This window comes from Microtus pennsylvanicus, chromosome 16, assembly GCF_037038515.1.
Source record: "Microtus pennsylvanicus isolate mMicPen1 chromosome 16, mMicPen1.hap1, whole genome shotgun sequence".
Classification (NCBI taxonomy): Eukaryota; Metazoa; Chordata; class Mammalia; order Rodentia; family Cricetidae; genus Microtus; species Microtus pennsylvanicus.
In genome coordinates this window covers 32,848,008-32,866,989 of record NC_134594.1, presented here as the reverse complement: position 1 = coordinate 32,866,989, position 18,982 = coordinate 32,848,008, and the positions used below count along the sequence as shown (strand labels likewise).

The 18,982-nt window shown below is 39.6% G+C and overlaps 1 protein-coding gene across 1 annotated transcript in view; it reads left to right on the top strand.

Annotated features, from left to right (window-relative positions):
• Gpr149 (G protein-coupled receptor 149) overlaps window positions 1-18,982 on the top strand; it is a 55,288-nt gene that overhangs the window by 33,412 nt on the left and 2,894 nt on the right. The gene's annotated exons all lie outside the window — the stretch shown is intronic.

The following is an 18,982-nucleotide window of genomic DNA, read 5'->3' as shown; positions in this document are numbered from 1 at the left end:
CTTTCTTCCTTCTCTTGCACATAGACTCCTGAGCCTTGATGGTCGGGATCTTATGAAGACATCTCATTTAGGGTTGAGTGCTCCAACATCTCTGTCTCTCTCTCTGTCTCTCTCTGTCTCTCTCTCTCTCTCCCTCCCTCCTTCCCTCCCCATGTAGTTCAGTTGTGAATCTCTGTGTTCCTATATATTCCAAGAAAAAGCTTTTCTGATGTGAGTTGAGTGAAGCACTGATCTATGATTATACCAGCCTCAGGAGTCATTTTATTGCTGTGTTCCTTCAGCAGAATGAGAGGATTAGGTTTTTTTTGTAGGCCCATACACTACCTAGTCTCAGGTTTTTGGCCCTGTTAGCAGTGTCAGGTATAGGTTCCATCTCACATAGTAAGCCTTAAATCCAATCAAAAGTAGCTGGTTACTCATACCACCATGCTGCTATTGCACTAGTATATTTTGCAAGCAGATCACTGTTGTAGGTCTCAGGCAAAATGACTTTTTAATGAATTAGCTTTCCCCAGAGTGATTTTTGGTAAAGTAATCTGGAGCTCTTTGAATTCAATGTTCTGAACTTGGTGCTCAGCCTCCCGTACTTCTCTTTTCTCAGCCTTCTGTTATTCTGTCTCTTGTAATCCACAAGGTCCACATCTGCAGATTCAACAATTTTATGAATGAACATAAAGATCATTTGATGCTTATAAGAGCAAAGATTTAATTGATATACAAATTTTATCTTATATTATAGAAAACACTTGAACATCTGTAGATTTGGGCAACCACAGGGATTCCTAGAACCAATTTCATAAAGATACTGAGATGCTGTATTTCTCCACCCTTTGCCTTTGTCTGAGTTCTGTTATATGTGGCTGCCCGTTATTGACCAAGACCCTCTCTGAAGCAGCTCAGACTTACATGGTTGAAACCTCACTGCTGACAATTCTGTCCTGTACAAATGGGGCCATATGAAGCTCAAAGTCCCAATACTTGCTCCCCACGCGCCTCCCACAGATCTCTGGTAAAATTCACATATCAAAAGAGCCAAAGCCTGTGCTGCTCTACTTACAAGACCCAATTTTAGTTTTTTCTTTGTCTCTCATACCAGTGCTAGAGTTAAAAGAAATCTTGGAGACTCCTACGAAGGCATATTGTAATTCATTTTCTTTGTTGAGAAGGATTTTTCTGACTTTTAACAGGGTTATTAGTCACTGTTATAGTGTAGTGACAAACACCAGGATCAAGACAACTTGTAGAAGAATTGATCTGAACTTACAGTTTCATTTACATAAAAAGGAGTTGGGAAGGAAAGTAGATAATTTTAGTGTACATTTGATCCATTTGGGTTGGGAATATTTTTCTTCACTTGTTTGGACAAATATTTATTCTTAAGCAGTTTTTATTTCTACAAAGTAATACATCTTTATAAAACATAGTACATTGTACCAAACTCAATTTTGCATATTATGTCAGAGTTACAAACTTTCACATTTTTATTGATGGAATTCATTGTCACCATTTCTCCAGTTTAACATGGTGAAGTTGTTATCTCTTCTACCATGTATCTTATGGTCTACAATGAGACATTACTGTTATGACCTAGGACACTTTAAGATAATCATCCACTATAAGATAATGTAAATTCCATGTACTTGAAGACCAACAGAGCTGAATCAATTTGTAAATGAAACCTTATTTTGTAAAAGCTCTGCCTGTCAAAGCAAAATCTCTCGGATGAAAGTGACAGAGCAGTTGTTGATTGGCAACATTTATAATGCTCAGTCATCTGAAAATGAATATGCAAAGAGTAACAGGAACATGTCCAGCTTTCTGCCCGTTTTCATTTATATTGTGGCAGAGTGGAACAAGCTCATAAGAATGGCAATTGAGCTGGAGCCCAGTTCTCAGCATGGAGCTCTGTGCCAGAGTGAGTGTGGGGTCAGGAGAGGCAGAACGGGAAAGGGAAGAAAAAAGGGAGAGGGAGGAAAGGAAAGGAAGAGGAGGGAGGGGAGAAAGGGGAAGGGAAGGGCAGAGAGAAGACAGGAGGGCAGGGGAGGGGCTTTGCCCATTGCTCTCTGTCCCTAGAACCTGCTTACCGGCTTTACTCTTTCTGTTTGTTTGTTGGTTTTTGTTTTTGTTTTACAAGACAGAGTTTCTCTTTGTGTAGCCCTGGCTATCCTAGAACTTGTTCAGTAGACCACACTGAGATTCACCTGTCTCTGTCTCCCAAGCGCTGGGATTACGGCTATTCCTGTTTTTAAATCTCATCTCTGACACTGATTTAGCTCAAACGATGCTGAGCTTGGAAATTTGCTGGAAATGCATTTTGATAGCTGCCTAATAACAAGTGCTTAATCTAATAAACTTTTTCGAAGGAAAACACACATAACAAAAGCATCCCACCCATCAACAAAGCCTTCAAAAACTCTCCACGTGAATAATCTAACCATTACTTTGGGTTTTTAGAAACAGATATTGGCCGTTTGAATATGTTTTTTTTAGATGATGATTTTTATTAATTTTGAAAGTGTTTGTGGCACTAAAACAGAATTTGTTTTAGTTCATTCTCCACCCTCCCCTGGTCTGTGCTCCTCCCTTTCCCTGCCTGTCTGCTCTGTTACCTCCCCACCCAAGTCTCTGTCCTTGCTAGTGATTCTGACCTTACAGTAATTAGTGTTCATTACAAATTCAGAATTTTAAATTTACATTGCTCCTTTCAAAAACTCCGATGCTTAAGGAAGCGGTTGATCTAATGAGGTAGTAAAGGACTTCTTGCTGAACAAGAGATTACAAATGCAGAAACGCATGACATTTCTCCAGCCAGAGTAGGCTTCAATATTCTTAGCAGTAAAGATGTTTACTTTAGTTTTCTCTTTCATGAATGACTCTGTCTATACTTTACTTAAGGTACAAGGATAACCACCAAGTGCTGTAAGATTCAGCAACAGTTTGCCTGAATTCCTGGAACTCCTGGCTTTAGTAATAAAGACAGGACAAGGTAGTGGTCCATACCTTTAAAATCAGTGCTCAGTCTGGGAGATCTGAGTTCCAGTTCATTCTAGTTTATATAGTGTGTTCCAAACTAGCCAACACTAGATAGTGAGACCTTGTCTCAAAAAATAACTAGAATAGCAATAATAATAATAATAATTCAATAATAATGTCAGCCTCTAGATAATGAAACTGTTCTATCTATGAGGGCACTGTGTTTATGTGTGATCCCTGATCCCCATCTTAGGATGGTATTTAGGGGTATCACTTTGGATCAAGAGATGGGACAAATACAATCAGGAAGCCAATGAAGATATCACAGTTATCTCTGTTGTTTCTGTGATACGAAGGCTAAATGAGGTCTTATCCTCGTGGTTCTCAACCTTCTCAATGCTGCTGCAACCCTTTCATATGGTTCCTCATGTTGCAGTGACCCCAATCATAAAAATATTTTGTTGCTACTCCATAACTATAATGTTGATACTGTTATGAAACTTAATGCTAATATCTGATATCCAGGATATCTGATATTTTATACCCAAAGTTTTCGAGCTACAAGTTGTGAAACCCCTACCTCAGGTGAAATCATGTTGTTTTGTTTTGACAACACACAGGTGTGATGCAGTGTGACAGCATAAATGCAGGACTAAGTCAGGTCGGCGCACTCGGTTGTGACGCAGTGTGACGGCATAAATGCAGGACTAAGTCAGGTCGGCGCACTCGGTTGTGACGCAGTGTGACGGCATAAATGCAGGACTAAGTCAGGTCGGTGCACTCGGTTGTGATGCAGTGTGACGGCATAAATGCAGGACTAAGTCAGGTCGGTGCACTCGGTTGTGATGCAGTGTGACGGCATAAATGCAGGACTAAGTCAGGTCGGTGCACTCGGCGCAGTGTGACGGCATAAATGCAGGACCAAGTCAGGTCGGCGCACTCGGTTGTGACGCAGTGTGACGGCATAAATGCAGGACCAAGTCAGGTCGGCGCACTCGGTTGTGACGCAGTGTGACGGCATAAATGCAGGACTAAGTCAGGTCGGTGCACTCGGTTGTGATGCAGTGCAGTGGCATAAATGCAGGACTAAGTCAGGTCGGTGCACTCGGTTGTGACGCAGTGTGACGGCATAAATGCAGGACTAAGTCAGGTCGGTGCACTCGGTGCAGTGTGACGGCATAAATGCAGGACTAAGTCAGGTCGGCGCACTCGGTTGCAGGTCATGGTTTGCATTTCTCCTACTGGTTTTGCTTTCTTCCCTGTTTATGCTAAGTGATGGTGACAACCATGAAGAGCTGGCGCTATAGGGCATTAATTCTGTGGTGGAGAAAACCTAGTCACACATGAGTAATTTCACAGTTCATCATTTGGGTACTTGTCATGTATGCGACCATCTCTGCAGAAAAATGCCAACAGAAAGTTTGGTTCCAGAAAGAACAAGGTCCGATTGGTATCTTCAAGTTGAACTAGAAACCTCACCCTTTACACACACTTTATCAGCTGCACTAATGAACAAATGCTGAAAAATATAAAACTGTGCATTGAAACAAAAACCATTTGTGTTCACTCGCCATTTGGGCCTAATTCTTAGTTTTCTAGACAATAGAAGGAGGATGGGGTGATTTGGGTTTGTGTTGTTTCTTTTTATTTATTTCTATAAAAAAATAAAGGACTCATGCATGTACACACACACATGCTATGATTTAGTCTGTGTTGAAACTTCGTATTGAATCCCACATCAAGAACAATTTAATCACAGCACAAATAAAGCACAGTTGCAGGACTTAAACTACCCAGTTTGAAAATTCACAGGAAAGACACATAGCTTTGAGACAGGCATAAAACAGATTCTTCGTAGAATTGCTTCCCCCTCTATAACAAACCAGGAAGTTCAAAGAGATGCCATCTGTGAGGAGAACCTAGTGGGTCTGTAGCATCCTCAGTTACCTGAAAAGCAGAAAAGCAAGCTGCTAAGAGCCCCGCCCGAGTTCCCTATCCTTAGCATTGGCCCAACAGGGTCAGTCCGTGTTCAACCTCAAAAACTGGAGAAACAGGAGTGTGGTATCTGAGAGAAGGAATACAGATGTTTTGTCAAAAGCATGAAACAAACCTGTGTATTCTCAGTCTCTTTCCTCAGCCCTCAGACTCTGGTATTGGTGGACCATTCCCTTACTTAGTCTCCTGCTTTAAATGCTAACCTCTCCCGGGAACACCACTAGCAGCCAGCTAGGCATCCCTTCCTCTAGACAACTTTGCACCTGTAAGGAACCATATCCACTTTTTACAATCAAGAATATAAGCATGTGTCTGCTTTCAGCATAATTAACTTAGCATGAAATATAAGTCTAGTTAGTACAGGAATATGAATTACAATAAAATATAATTTAACTCATGGTAACTTAAAGGATTATGCTCCCTTTCTCATCTTCAAAGCTAATATTCTGGCATGTCTAGCTTCCCAGGGAAAATAATGTTCTAGTTTATGGCTCACAAAATCGCCTAAAACACTTTGGATTGAAATTTACACAGATTTAATACGGAAAGAAATGTCCTTAGCTAAAACTGTGATTATGGCCTTGAATCAGTTTAATGGGAGGAGACAAACTCTTGTGGAAAAAAAAAACAGATGAACACATTTGAAAAATACAATATTTATAAAATTGAGTGTTTTACTATGGAGTTATTGAGAAGATATTCTCTAATATTATTAAATATTTAAAGCTATGACTGCTAACTTATCTCAAATAAAATTTCATATTAAAACAGCAGTGTTCCTTACTAAGAAAATAAGAGGGAGAAAAGAGCAGTATTCATAAGTGGCTCTAACGTGAACATTTGAGCTAACATTTTATATTAGATATTTCCTAAGAAACATACGGCATCTGAACTTTAAGAAACAAACTGCTATCAAACATTGTTATTTAGCTAATACCAGACATCCATCATTGCTTAAGCTTGGTGACAGCATGTAGCTTGAAAGTCTATACAGAGAAAGTAATGTCGCTGCATAGCAAGCAGACAGCTAGGACAGAGGAGGTGGCTGTCAGAGACATCGCCTCCCTAATGATGGCTTGACATCATTGCACTGAGGGCTGGCGCTCACCACTTCCTTTGCTTCCAGTTTTTTTTTAGGAATGATTTTACCTAGAACTTGACCTTAAATTTACAATATCAACCCAAGCCATTTGGTATGCCTGCATTTATTTTCATTTAAATCTAGGGTTTAATTTTTTTTCTATAACTACCTTCAAGGACTCATTTGTCATTGAGTAGTGTGTTATTTAATCTCCCATAATTCTGTGCATGCTCTGGGGTTTCTTTTGTATTTTTTTGTATTTGTATTTTTTCCATTGTAATCAGATCGGATAAATGGAATTACTTCCATTTCCTTGTGCTGTTAAAACTTGCTTTATATTGTAATAGAAGACCTAATTTAGAGCAAGTTCCTGGCCTGCTGAGTAGAATGTATACTTGTGGTTTTTGGATGGAATAGTCCTTAGATGCATGTTAAGCACATTCGATATATGATGTCATTTATTTTGCATACTTCTCTGATTATTTTTGGTTGGGAAGAACTGTCAGCTGCAGAAAGTAAGGGATTGCAGTCACCCACTTCTTTTATGTTAGGGTTAATCTGTAACTTCTACATATAATAGCATTTATTTTTATGAATTTGGGTGCACCTGTGCTCAGAAGTCCTGTTTCCAACTGCAGTATCCGCTTGCTGAACTGTTCGGTCAGTGTGAAGTGTCTTCTTGTCTTTCATCACCTATTTCAGCTTGAAGTTTAGCTTGTCAGATGTTAGAACAATAACACCTGCTTGTTTTTTCTGCCCACTTCCCTGAAACACCCAGTGCATTCTTTCACTCTAAGGTAGGATCTGTCTTTTGCATGCATCTTTTGCATCTTGATGACATGCATTTCTTAGAGGCAAGAAATAGATGGTTCCTGATTTTCAATCCCATATATTCATCTATTATTGTGGGACTGGTAAATTTTGGAGGAATTATGTTTTCTTTGTTTCTCTTATTTCTTAAGTTACTGTGTTGGAGTTTATACATCTTGGGTAATTTTGTTGCTTGAGATTTTTTTTAACAGCTGTATTCTTTCAGTTGAAGTGTTTGCAATTTTATATGGCATTTATAGATAGAAGATTGAGGGGAACAATTCAGAAACTATTTCCTCAGTCCAGGAGCTCAGGGTGATTAGTGCCGACCCTATACTATTTTCTGAGTACAATATTAATTGTGAGAACTACCATAGCTACTTCTTATTACTATACAAATATTGTGCTAAGTAGTTAAAAATCATCATCCTTCTGACTTAAGAAAACTATTGGAAGATAAGCAATCATAAATAGTATGAAATATATTGGAGTTAGTTTTAGTTAATATGATTATGGTTGGGAAGGAAGTGTGTGAGGACAGGAATAAATACTAGATCAAAAGTAAGAAAACTAAGGTGGATAAAGTAGCCAAGGGGGTAAAGTTAGACTATCATTAGGAAACACAAATCTTATAGATTGTAAAACACTGTGAAGATTACAATTCAAAGGTAAAAAGGAGAAGGATAAAAGTGAGAGGAAGAGGGAAAGATATAGGAATAAGAGCAGATTATTTGAGATAAGGGTGAAAGGTGTAAAAAAAAGAGTTCCTTTCAGTAGATGGAGAAGGAACAGATACAGCAACACTAACATGGAACTGAGAAATATGCAAACATAAAAGCACTATAAGACATACATACGGAAGGACCTGCTCACACAGCTGCACTGAGTTGAAAGGGGGAAGGTCTTAGATCCCCCTGGTTCTACCAGGCTCCAGAGGTGGGGGTGGTGGGAAGGGCCACTGAACTCTGCAGCTGCAATGTTCTGTGTTGTTCTGGCATTTGGGGAGGGAAGGTTGTAAGTCCTTTTCCTGTAGTTCGCCAAAAGCATGGCACGCAACTGTGGCCTATTTAAGGTGAGATTATGCAAGGAACAGCACTTCCCTTACAGCTATTACTGCTGTCCCCTAGAAAGCTTAATTTACTCAATAGGTGCCAAATCGAGGGGATCTTTAGCTGGCTGCTTATTCTTAGCTCTCCCACCTGCCTTTCTGCAGAAGCCATGCCTGACTTGATACTATTCATGTACCACCCTGTCTCTTGAAAGATAAAAATGTTTTATTTTGAGTGTTTTCTTTCATTAAGTTTCAGTGGTGATACTTCTAATCTGCCATTGTACCCAGAAGTCCTAGATTTAGTAAAAAAAGCAAGAACATTTTTCTATTCCTGACGTTGGAATGAGTGTGTATAGTATTCTTTTCTCAGAAACATGCCAATACAGTGATCCTTTAAAGGTTAATATTGGTTGTTAACAGGACTTAGAACCCCCTAGGAGACAAGCCTTTAACCATCCCTGTGGAAGCGTGTCTAGATTAGATTAGCCTTAGATATGCCTGTGTATTGGTTACATTTCGTTTGCTCTGATAAAACTCCACAATCAAAGCAACTTATAGAAGAAAGAGTTTATTTGGGCTTACCTTTCCAAGGAGATAACAGTCCATGATGGTAGAATAAAGGCCTGGCTACAGGAGCAGGGAGCTGAGGGCTTTCATCTTCAAATCATAAGCAGGATACCCAAAGCAAATTATAAACGGCATGAATCTTTTAATTCTTAAAACCGCCTCCTCCAAGGCCATTCCCACTGAGCTTCCCAAATGGTCATTAAATGGGAAAGCAAACCTCAAATGCCTGAGACTATACAGTCATTTCTCATTCAAGCCATTACAGCCTTTGAGGGGTATCTATATAACATTAAATGAAGAGGGGAAATTCGCTTTAACTGTGAGTGGCACAGTTTAGAATTATCTGGAAGGGAGCCCTGGAGTGAATAAAAACGAGAAAGGAAGAAGAACACTAGCGTCCATTACTCCCAATTTTCTAACTGATAAACTTTGATAAAGGATAAAGGATATCTTTTAGAGGATAAAATGTGAGTTACTTCAATCTGCAGCCATCGCTTCCCCACCATAATGGAGTGTAGCCTGGAACTGTGAACCAAATAAGCCTGGCTTTCCTTACGTCACTTTGTGAGGTATTTTGTCATAACCATGAGGCAAGTTACAATGTGCTTCCCAGAGTAGCAGCTACCAGTTTTCAAGCGCAGCCTAAAAAACATTAAACGAGAAAGTTCAAAATAGTGAAAATTTAAAAAGAAAAAAAAATCATCTTTGAGTAATGATGAGATTTCGTCTGTCCCTCCCAGGGTATAAATCATCCTTCTATATATTCTTTTAAATATAGTCACTTTGTAGCCCTCTCAATCATCAGGTCTTCTGTTGTGGTTTACCAGGCCTTGTGTTCAAGTAATCCTTTCTTTACTTGCTGACAACCCAGACACAAAAGTAGTGATGCTAATTAAAGGAAGAATGTTCTCAATTGAATAAAGAAAAGTGTGTGTGTTGGGAGGCAGCTGTTGAGAGTGCTAAATATCTATGGGAAGAATTTCCTGTCTGTGAAATTAGGAAGGAGAAAAGAAGAATATGCCTGATTTGCTCTCATGTCTCCAGGAACAAACGCTATGGCCATAGTGATCAGTAAGCGCATGATTAAGATGGAGCACCTTCAGTCTGCATATCTCTAAGTAGAGGGGAAGCATGGCGTTCAGACTCAGCACTATCTGTGAATGCAAACAGCCAGTGAAGATCTTTTCTTCTTGTTGTTGTTTGGTTTTTGTTTTGTTTCAAGACGGGATTTTTCTGTGTAACAGCCCTACCTGTCCTGAAATTAGCTCTGTAGACCAGGATGGCCTTGAACTCACAGAGATCCACCTGCCTCTGCCTTCCAAGTGCTGGGATTAAAGGCAAGCAACACCTCTGCCTGGTGTCTGTGAAGTTCTTAAACGTGTCCTCCATGGATACCAAGCAACTACTACTGTTGAATATTTTACTGTTGCAAAGTTCTTATTCAAGGAGGCCAGTGCTTAAGTTAGACTGTGCCTGTGGCTGATGTTTTATGGATAACTTCATCATTAACCCACACCTTTTATGAGATCCAATAATGTCAATACATTTTTCTTTAAATTTTTCTACAAGGATCTTTGTTATAATTTCTGATTGCTCCAGTATTTACCCAGTTGTGAAGATTCTGCAAACTTTGCCTTCTAAATCACTTTTAGTTTTAGGAAACAATTTCCATGTATCACGTTCTATAGTTGTACAAGTAGGAGGAGGAAAGTAGTTCAAGAAGGAGAGGAGAGAGGCTTTTCATGCTTTTCGACTAAAGAGCCGGATTTTACTTTTCAATTTTTTTCAAAAGCAAAATGATCTGCACTGAGTTTTGTCTCGAGAATAATGACTTTATTTTTTACATAACAATAGTGTAGTGGATCTTCACTATTTTTTAAAATTCAAGCAATATAACAAAGCTCTGAGGAGAGAAAACGGAGTGAACTAAAGTGACACACCCAGAAAGAACTACAGATTGGTCTGCATGGAGATTATGACAGACGGACAAATGTGTAGTTATTTTGTGACTTTGGGCATGGAAATAGGTACTCGATTAAGATATAAGATAACGAATCATAGAGTATGATTTCTTTCCCCAGAGCCATCTGTCAGATTTGAATCCTGGCTCGCCCACTTGCTGTCTGAAAAGGTGTCCTACTTTTCTCTGAAAAATAGAGATAATAGTGTTCTCCATTATCCAAGGTGTTTTGCTAGTACATCTGTGTGTATCCTCGGCAGCCGGAAGAGAGTGTCAGATCCCTTGGAGCTGGAGTTAGTTACAGGTGCCCGCCATGGTGCACGGGATTAAAACAGGGTCTTCTGGAGTAGCCATGCTCTCTCCTAACCACGGTCCAAGAGCTTGCAGGGACTTCGTGGATATTCTCACTCTGTGCACAGCGATGAAACATACGGTGAATCCTCACTGAATTTTATGGCAGGGCCTTCCTTCATACTCACACACCTACTTTACTGGTCATTGCTTCTGCACCATCAGCGATCAGCTGTGTGTGAACGTGACCAAAGAGCCCCAACAGCTGGCACAGCCCCAAAGATCTTTTTATTGTCTGCAGACTTTACGTTGAGTACCAATACCCCCAAACCACCTCTTCAAAATGAAATCTGTACACGAGGCGATGGTGACACTGCCTTTAATCTCACCACTCAGGAGGCAGAGACAGGTGGACCTCTGTGAGTTTGAGGCCAGCCTGGTCTAAAGAGGGAGTTCTAGGACAGCAAAAAAAGAAAGAAAAAGAAAATCTGTATCTGCAACCCTCTGACTGCTTAGTCATCTTTCTGTATAGTTGTTTATGTCAGGGATGGGTCTTTTCTTTGTTTATTTGTTTCCTTGTGTTGCTTTTTTTTAAAAAACACTGCTCTTAGAGGTTTACACATGAGATTGAACTCTTTTCCAGTTTCATGGCTGTTCTTAAATTCCATGATAGAAGTTCTATGTTCTATATGATTGGACTGTGTTCTGCCTACTTCATCCATGAGTACCCTTGGGTCCCTTGGGCTGGGAAAAAGAACCAGCAGGTAAAAGCCTGAAAACGCGGAGAGGAGGAAGAGAATCCGGTCTGGGGGGTTGTCCTCTGACCTGCGCATGTGCTATGGCAATAAGAACCTATGCCACACACACAATAATGAGGAAAATAAAATAATATCAATATTTTCTTTAATTAAGTTTTGTTTGGGTTTTCTCTTCTTTTCTTTTATTAAGTATGTACCAGAGTAGCAGTTTGTATCAGTTAAATGAATGAATGACATGTATGCCCCGGCAATGCTGAAGCAAGCATGAGCATCCTCTATATGGTGATTCTGTTGAACTTGTCTATACTGGGTTTTATGGTCTGAGTTGATGAGGACGAATGACGGGGTCTCTTCCTCAAGAGGGCACCAGATCTCATTACAGATGGTTGTGCACCACTGTGTGGTTGCTGGGAACTGAACTCAGGACCTTTGGAAGAGTAGGCAGTGCTCTTAACTCCTGAACCTTCTCTCAAGCCCATCTCTCCAGCTTCTATCAGTAAGGACGCAAAAAACAAACAAAAAAACAACCAGCCAACCAAACAACAAAAAAGCGTTTCAATTAGTATTGTGGGATAAGAAATTTATTTTAGAATAGTTTGGAAATCTGGGAAGTGAGTCTTTGAGATAATTTAGAGGGTTTGAGATAGAGTTATGTTTTCTCATTCTGAGAACCCAAGTTTGCCTAGCCACAAAAGTTATATCATGAAGAAGAGGGCTTGTGGAGATGTCTGTCAAAAACTGTAGTGAGGGCTGTAGAGATGGCCCTGGGGCAGAGAGCAGTGGGTTATCATTGCCCATTTAGAAGTCTATAAATAAGCTTTAAATCTTAATATTTAACTTTATGAGCAATATACATTGCTGGTATAAAAAACACCAAGGATCTTGCAAAGTTATATCTTAAAATCTTATTTAGATCTATGCTTAGTCTTGAGTTTTTTATGATTCCCAGGGATTTTCTCTATGAATTAATCATGTCACCTACAAATAGCTACAGTTTCACACCTTCTTTTCTGATCAAATCCCTTTTGTTTCTCTTCCTTCACTGTGAGCTGTGCTAAAACTGTGCTGAACAGAACAGTAAACACTTTTGTCCTTACCTTGCTCCAGCTCTTGGGAGAAAAGTCTCTTTCTCCATCAAATGCAGTCAGCTACACAGCTCCGATTCTACCAAAGTGAGGAGAGTTCCTTTCATTCCTCTTTTCATATTGTTTAATCATAAATGGATATTTGATTTTGAAAACTGATTTTTTTTCCCTGCATCAGTTAGTATGATCATTGTTTTAGTTCGGGTTTCTATAGCTGTGATGAAACACCATGACCAAAAATCAAGCTGGGGAGGAAAAGGTTGATTTGATTTACACTTTTACATTGTACTGCATCACTGAAGGACTGGAGAACAGGAACTCAAGGAGGGCTGAAACTTGGAGACAGGAGCAGATGCCGAGGCTGTGGAAGGATGCTGCTTTGGCTTACTCCCTGTGGCCTTCTCAATCTACTTTCTTAGAGAACACATGGCCATGCCCAGTACTGGCAACACCCACAGAGCGCTGAGCACAGTCTGCAAATCAATGACTAATACCGAAATTACCTACAGACCTGCCGACAGCCCATTCTTATGGAGGCATTTTCTCAACCGAGGCTTCCTTTTCTCAGATGACTTTAGCTGGTGTCAAGCTGACAAAACTAGACAGCACAATCAAGGAACTTTTCTTTCTTAACTGTGGTGGATCACATTAATATATTTTTTTAAATTATAAACCAGCCAAACATTTCTGTAGTAAACTTTACTTGGTCATAATATGTAATTATTTTATTAATGACTGAATTCTACTTGTTAAGATTTGTTCAAGACATTTGCATTGGTATCTATGAGTGATATCAATCTGTAAGATTTTCTAATACTATCAGAATAGCTTTGGTATTAAAGCAAAATCAAGTCTTTGAAACAAAGTGTTCCTTACTCTTTTAGTTCCTGCAAGAAAGTGGATTTTTATTAGTTCAAATGTAAGCTGGTAGATTTCTCCAGTGAAACTATCTAGGCCTTAGGGTATTTCGCCTCTGGTGTTTTTCAAATTTTGGTTTCAAACACCATGGTAGTTGCAGCGGACTTCAATCCCTGTTTAATTTTAGATGCACTGTGGTAGTTCTGGTGCTTTCAGGGGGTCAGTACGTTTTATTTAAGTTGTTGAATTTCAGTGTGTGATGTGTGTGTCACCCCTCGCCATCCTCCCAGCAACCAAGGTTATCACCTGACCCTTTCTGATGCAGGTCATCTGTACCTTCTCCATTTTGTCAGTGCACCTAGAGTTTTCTCTGTCTTCAATCTGTTAAGAACCAACATTGGTGCATGAATTTTTCTCTGTTACTTTCATTTACGTCATCTCTGTTGTCTTATTTTCTCCTTAAATGCTGCTCTGGCTTATTTTGTTTTTGCTTTTCTAAAAAATGAATCTTGCTGAACGCTTAGACTTGAGACTGCTTCTGTATTGTAATGCTTGGATTTAGTGCTTTCAATCCCTCTCTCGGTGCTGCTTTAGCATGGATTTTGATACGCTGCATTTATTTTAATTCAGCTCAATGTGCTTTTATTTCCCTCAGCATTTCGTCCTTGAGTCATAGACTGTTTCATAGTGTTTACTTAGTTTCTGAGAGTTTGGAAATGTTCTTATTATATTCTGGTTACCCTGATTCCACAGAGAGAATAATACTCTGTATAATTTTATTCTTTTTAAATGCATTTCCGTTTCTTTTGTGTCATTTAACAAATTAAAGATAACCTCAGAGAATACTAAAATGCATCCCTATCACATTAACAAGTGAAAGCAACGCCACTTCCTCTGAGATTAATTTGACCAAGAGTGAGCCCATGTTTGAATTCTCTAATCTACCTGTGTCCTCCAAAGGTCTACAGCCTGTGGCTATTAACTGATCTGTGAGTTCTCTGTTGTATGAATTTGCTCTGTCATTGTCATGCCTGTCTGAATGTCTGTGTCTGATTTGTGTCTAACCCTGTGTCAGTCTATGAAAAGGACTTGCTCTGTATTTATTGAACAGCCCAGAAAAACTAGCCTGGGAGCGGGATGAGAAATTCTTTACAGAAATCCTTAGCAGAGTTTTACAATGAAAGAAACTGATCCCATCTGACTCAGAAGAGCAAACAAGCCTGCATGCAGATGTTATCCAGCTTTATCTACCGTGTTTACAACACTCGTGGTGACTATTTGCTTTAAAAATGTTTTCAACCTGTTGGCTGTTTCGGCTAATGATTACCACAACACACACATAGACCATTCTGGGTCAGGGTCAAGGAAGAGTACCTAATTGAAGATAAAAAAACTATGTATTTATCTTAGGTTTAAAAGCTCAATTGTGTGGGAAATTCAAGGCAAGCCGTGTTGGTTACATTGTTCTCTTAAAGGTGGGTTCAATTTGAACAGGCTGAGGACACAATAGGAGAGGAAGTTAAGTACACAATCTTACACAATAATACAATCTTACACAATAGGAGAGGAAGTTAAGTACACAATCTTAAAAGATCTGAAGGGGAATTAGCAATTTGCTGAGAGGTCTGCCAAAAGTTATCTTGGAGCCAGGGATTCAAAAAAGATTTTCAAAAAATACATATCACTACATTGTTCTATGAACTAGAACAATTTTTTCATCCACATTTCACTAACATTTGAAGAAAATATGTATTCCACAGCTGTCTTAAAATTGTCTTAAAATCTTCTACAGATTGATTAGATCCCATTAATTGGTGAAATGTTTTCTTATTCTGGATGAGTGTCTGCTTAGTTCTCACTTGTTGATGCAGTGTTGACACCTCCAGCTTTGCAGAGAATTTTTCTTTTCAGTATTATCAGTCTCGCTTCATGTATTGCACTACTCTGTGGTTCGCTGTGTCCATTATAGGACTGCTATGTCTTCTTGGTGCATTGATCCTTCAGGCACCAGGTAATACTCTTTCCTGTCACTGGAAGTTTTCTTCATTACAACATCTCTATTTTCTTTTCTTTTAAAGATAAATTATTATATCTATATGTGTGTTCCTACATGAGTGAGTGTATGTGTATCACATGAGTATAAGAGCTTTTGAAAGCTGGAAGAGGACATTAGATATCTCAGAACCAGAGTTACAGATAGTTGTGAGCTGTCATATAGGTGCTGGGCACTGAATGTAGGTACTCTACAGAAGCATTAAGTTCTCTTAACCACAGAACCATCTCTCTACCTCCCTGAAACCTGTATTTTTCACTATTCATATAGCCACTCTTGTTTGTCTTTATTTTTGCTTGGTGTGCAATTTTTCATCCATATATTTCAATCTATTTATCCCATTATAGTTGAAGTTTCTTAAAGACAATGTAATGGCTTGATCCACCCATCACTCTGGCTCTCGCTAACTTCGGTCTTCAACAAAGAATACTGTGAAGGAATAGACTCATATGTAGATAAAATGTCTATGTCTTCCTCACCTCTATTTTTTAAGTCTTGATGAGGGACACAGAGGACAGAAACTTCCAAAACATCATGGGCCCCAGGTACTGTGTCTGCCCAGTAGATATTCCACATATCTTCATTTTCTTTATAGTTGTAGAAATAAAGATCAGAATTTCTTCCTTGCCTATGGTGCACAAAACTAAAATGTTTATCTTGGAATTGAGGACTATTATCCCTGAATGTAACCTCTGTCTGATGTGGGAGTGTCATATATCAATCTGTTGATTTCATTGGTTAAGCAATAAAGAAACTGCTTGGCCTCATAGGTTAAAACATAGGTGGGAGGAGTAAACAGAACAGAATGCTGGGAGGAAGAGGAAGTGAGCTCAGACTCGACAGCTCTGCTCTCTGGAGCAGAGACGCCATGCTCCCCTCTCCTGGGCAGACGCACACGATGAAGCAAGCTGCCAGGTCAGACATGCTGAATCTTTCCTGGTAAGATGGGTGCTACACAGTTTTTAGAAATGGGTTGATCAGGATATCAGAATTAGCGAGTAAGGGCTGTCGAGTCTGAGCTCACTTCCTCTTCCTCCCAGCATTCTGTTCTGTTTACTCCTCCCACCTATGTTTTAACCTATGAGGCCAAGCAGTTTCTTTATTACTAACCAATGACCTTCCTCCATCATCTGTTAGCTCAGTTTCTTCTCCTTGTGGCCCCACTTATTTGTTACACCCCAGGACACATTTTCCCCATCTTATCCCTGTTAAATAATCCTTGTAAGGTCCATTTAAAAACCTTTGTGTTAAAGTTACTTCTCTAAATACTCTGTTAGTTCCTAACATAAAGAAATCCTTTTTCCCTCCATGTTTGCCTAGAACACTGTAGATTATGCCTGAATGCAGAGAGTGGAATGTTGGCCTTGTTTATCTCAAGGTTGCAAGGAAGCAGACAGAGTGACACGTTTCACTGTCTTGGAGTAACAGAACACTTAGAACACAGGTGATCTTGGACTTGGATTTGAACTTAATTGTGCTACCTCCCACAACTCAATGACTTCATCTATAAGTTTTGGATCATTAGGGCCTTCATTTTATCAGATTACCATAGATAGTAAGTGTGAAAGTGGAAGTCCCCACCAGGAGGTGTGGCTCATGCTCAGCAGGATCAGTACTAGTCATAGCGAACATCAGTCTTCCTGGTTAGACTTTCACCAGTCAAAAGGCCTGGGATGAGGAGATGGCTCAGGGGTTAAGATGTTTCCTGTGCAAGCCTGAAACCTGAATATGGAAACCCAGAACCCACATATAAAACACTATATTCTAATCCCTGTGCTGTGAGGTACGAGTCCTGTGGCCAGCCAATTAACCTAGAATAGTATCTTAAACAAACAAAACAAAAAAGTGATTGAGAAAGGTCTACCTCTGACCTCCACAGGAGCCCACATAAGAAAATGAACCAGCCTATGCCACCATACATACATCAAATTAAAAGAAAAAAAAGGCTTAAGGCCCAGACTGGCAGTCTGGGAGGGTAGATTTTGCCATACATCTTTTCCTGTGAAAGTCTCGTATTAAAGGTCTTTATATCTTTTCCCAACATTTTCTTATTTTAATTAGTTCTTGTGTGATGTTATACTTTGGTTCACTAATCATACAAAGAAGACATGGTGGGACAAAGGATTTGAGGAGCTGAATATATGAAAATATGTAACCTTTATAATGACTGAATTTCCATAAAGCAAATTTTAGTTTTCTCACGAATTCTTCTCCCCACCCCCGTTGGTTTTTGTTTCCTTTCTGGTGTGTCCATTCCATCTTCCCCCAACTGCTCTAAGTCTTGCTCTACTTATGCTCCTTAGTTTATATACTCTGAAGTCCAAAGGTCACTGAAAGGTCAGCAAATGACTTTTTTTTAGTATTAAATTTGCCAATCGCTTTGAATATTCATGAGTTAATGGTACATTCCAGCTTCCAATTCAGAGAGCCCATGACGGACTGCGGCCTTGGGTAACCTGTAACCCACTGTGGCTTTGGGTAGGTGATGACCCTGTCTGCTGCCATAAGCCTTGCTTAAATTGAATAATTCAGAAGCAGCAGAAAGCCTCACCTTGTTAGGATAATCACCTCGAGAGACTCTTTTTATATTATAATTTCACCCCGAATTCACCTAGCAGCTTAACTGTGAAAAAATAAAAGGCATTTTGTATACCCAAGGTCGTCAAGTTTGAATCAATTATCATGGAAGATTATTTGTGCTAACGTGTTTACGTGGCAGGCTCTCTTCTCTTCAAGTATTTGTGAGGTTCAGAAAAGCTTTTCATTTCCAAATGGAGGGGAAAAAATACCTCCCAGCCACCTACACTCCCAAGCATACTGCAGTAATGGGCTATCATTATTCCCAGGCAAATGCTAATTCGTTGGCTTTAAAATGGATAGAAAGCACAGACTATGAAATGAATCGTCTCAGGTTATTTAAATAGGTTATTCTGATTGCACAATAAAATTGATGTCTTATTAAGCCCCATAACGAAAATGTTTTATCAAAGAAAATGCTGAGAGAATCTTCCCGTGCTCGTACACCTCTTACACAACACTGTCAAAATGCAAAAATGTATACTGGACAGTGATACCGTTTTGCGTTAAGATGCAGTTACCCCATATATAGTTATTGCTCTTGCTATTCATGGCTGTTTTGAGTCTAGACCCTAGGCGTCAACATAGACCCTGACTGTGGGAGGACCACGGACCCAGACATGGCCCTCATCAGCTTTTCGTGGTTTGATGTCACCATGGCCCCAGGTGGCAGAACAGGCCACTAAGTTGGGCACCACCCTAGCTGCAGGGTGGTCCTTGGGCCCCAACCAAACTCCAGGTCTATGTATACTTTTAAATGTAACTGAATATGCAGCAGAAATATAAAAGCAATTCTACATTGTAAAAATGAATTTAATGAATGCCCAAATCCTACCCTTGGACAGGAACATCTAGTCTATTGCTTTCAATCAGTGCCCTCATTTCTCTTTCAACTCTGGGAAATACCCCTTGTCTTCTCTTAA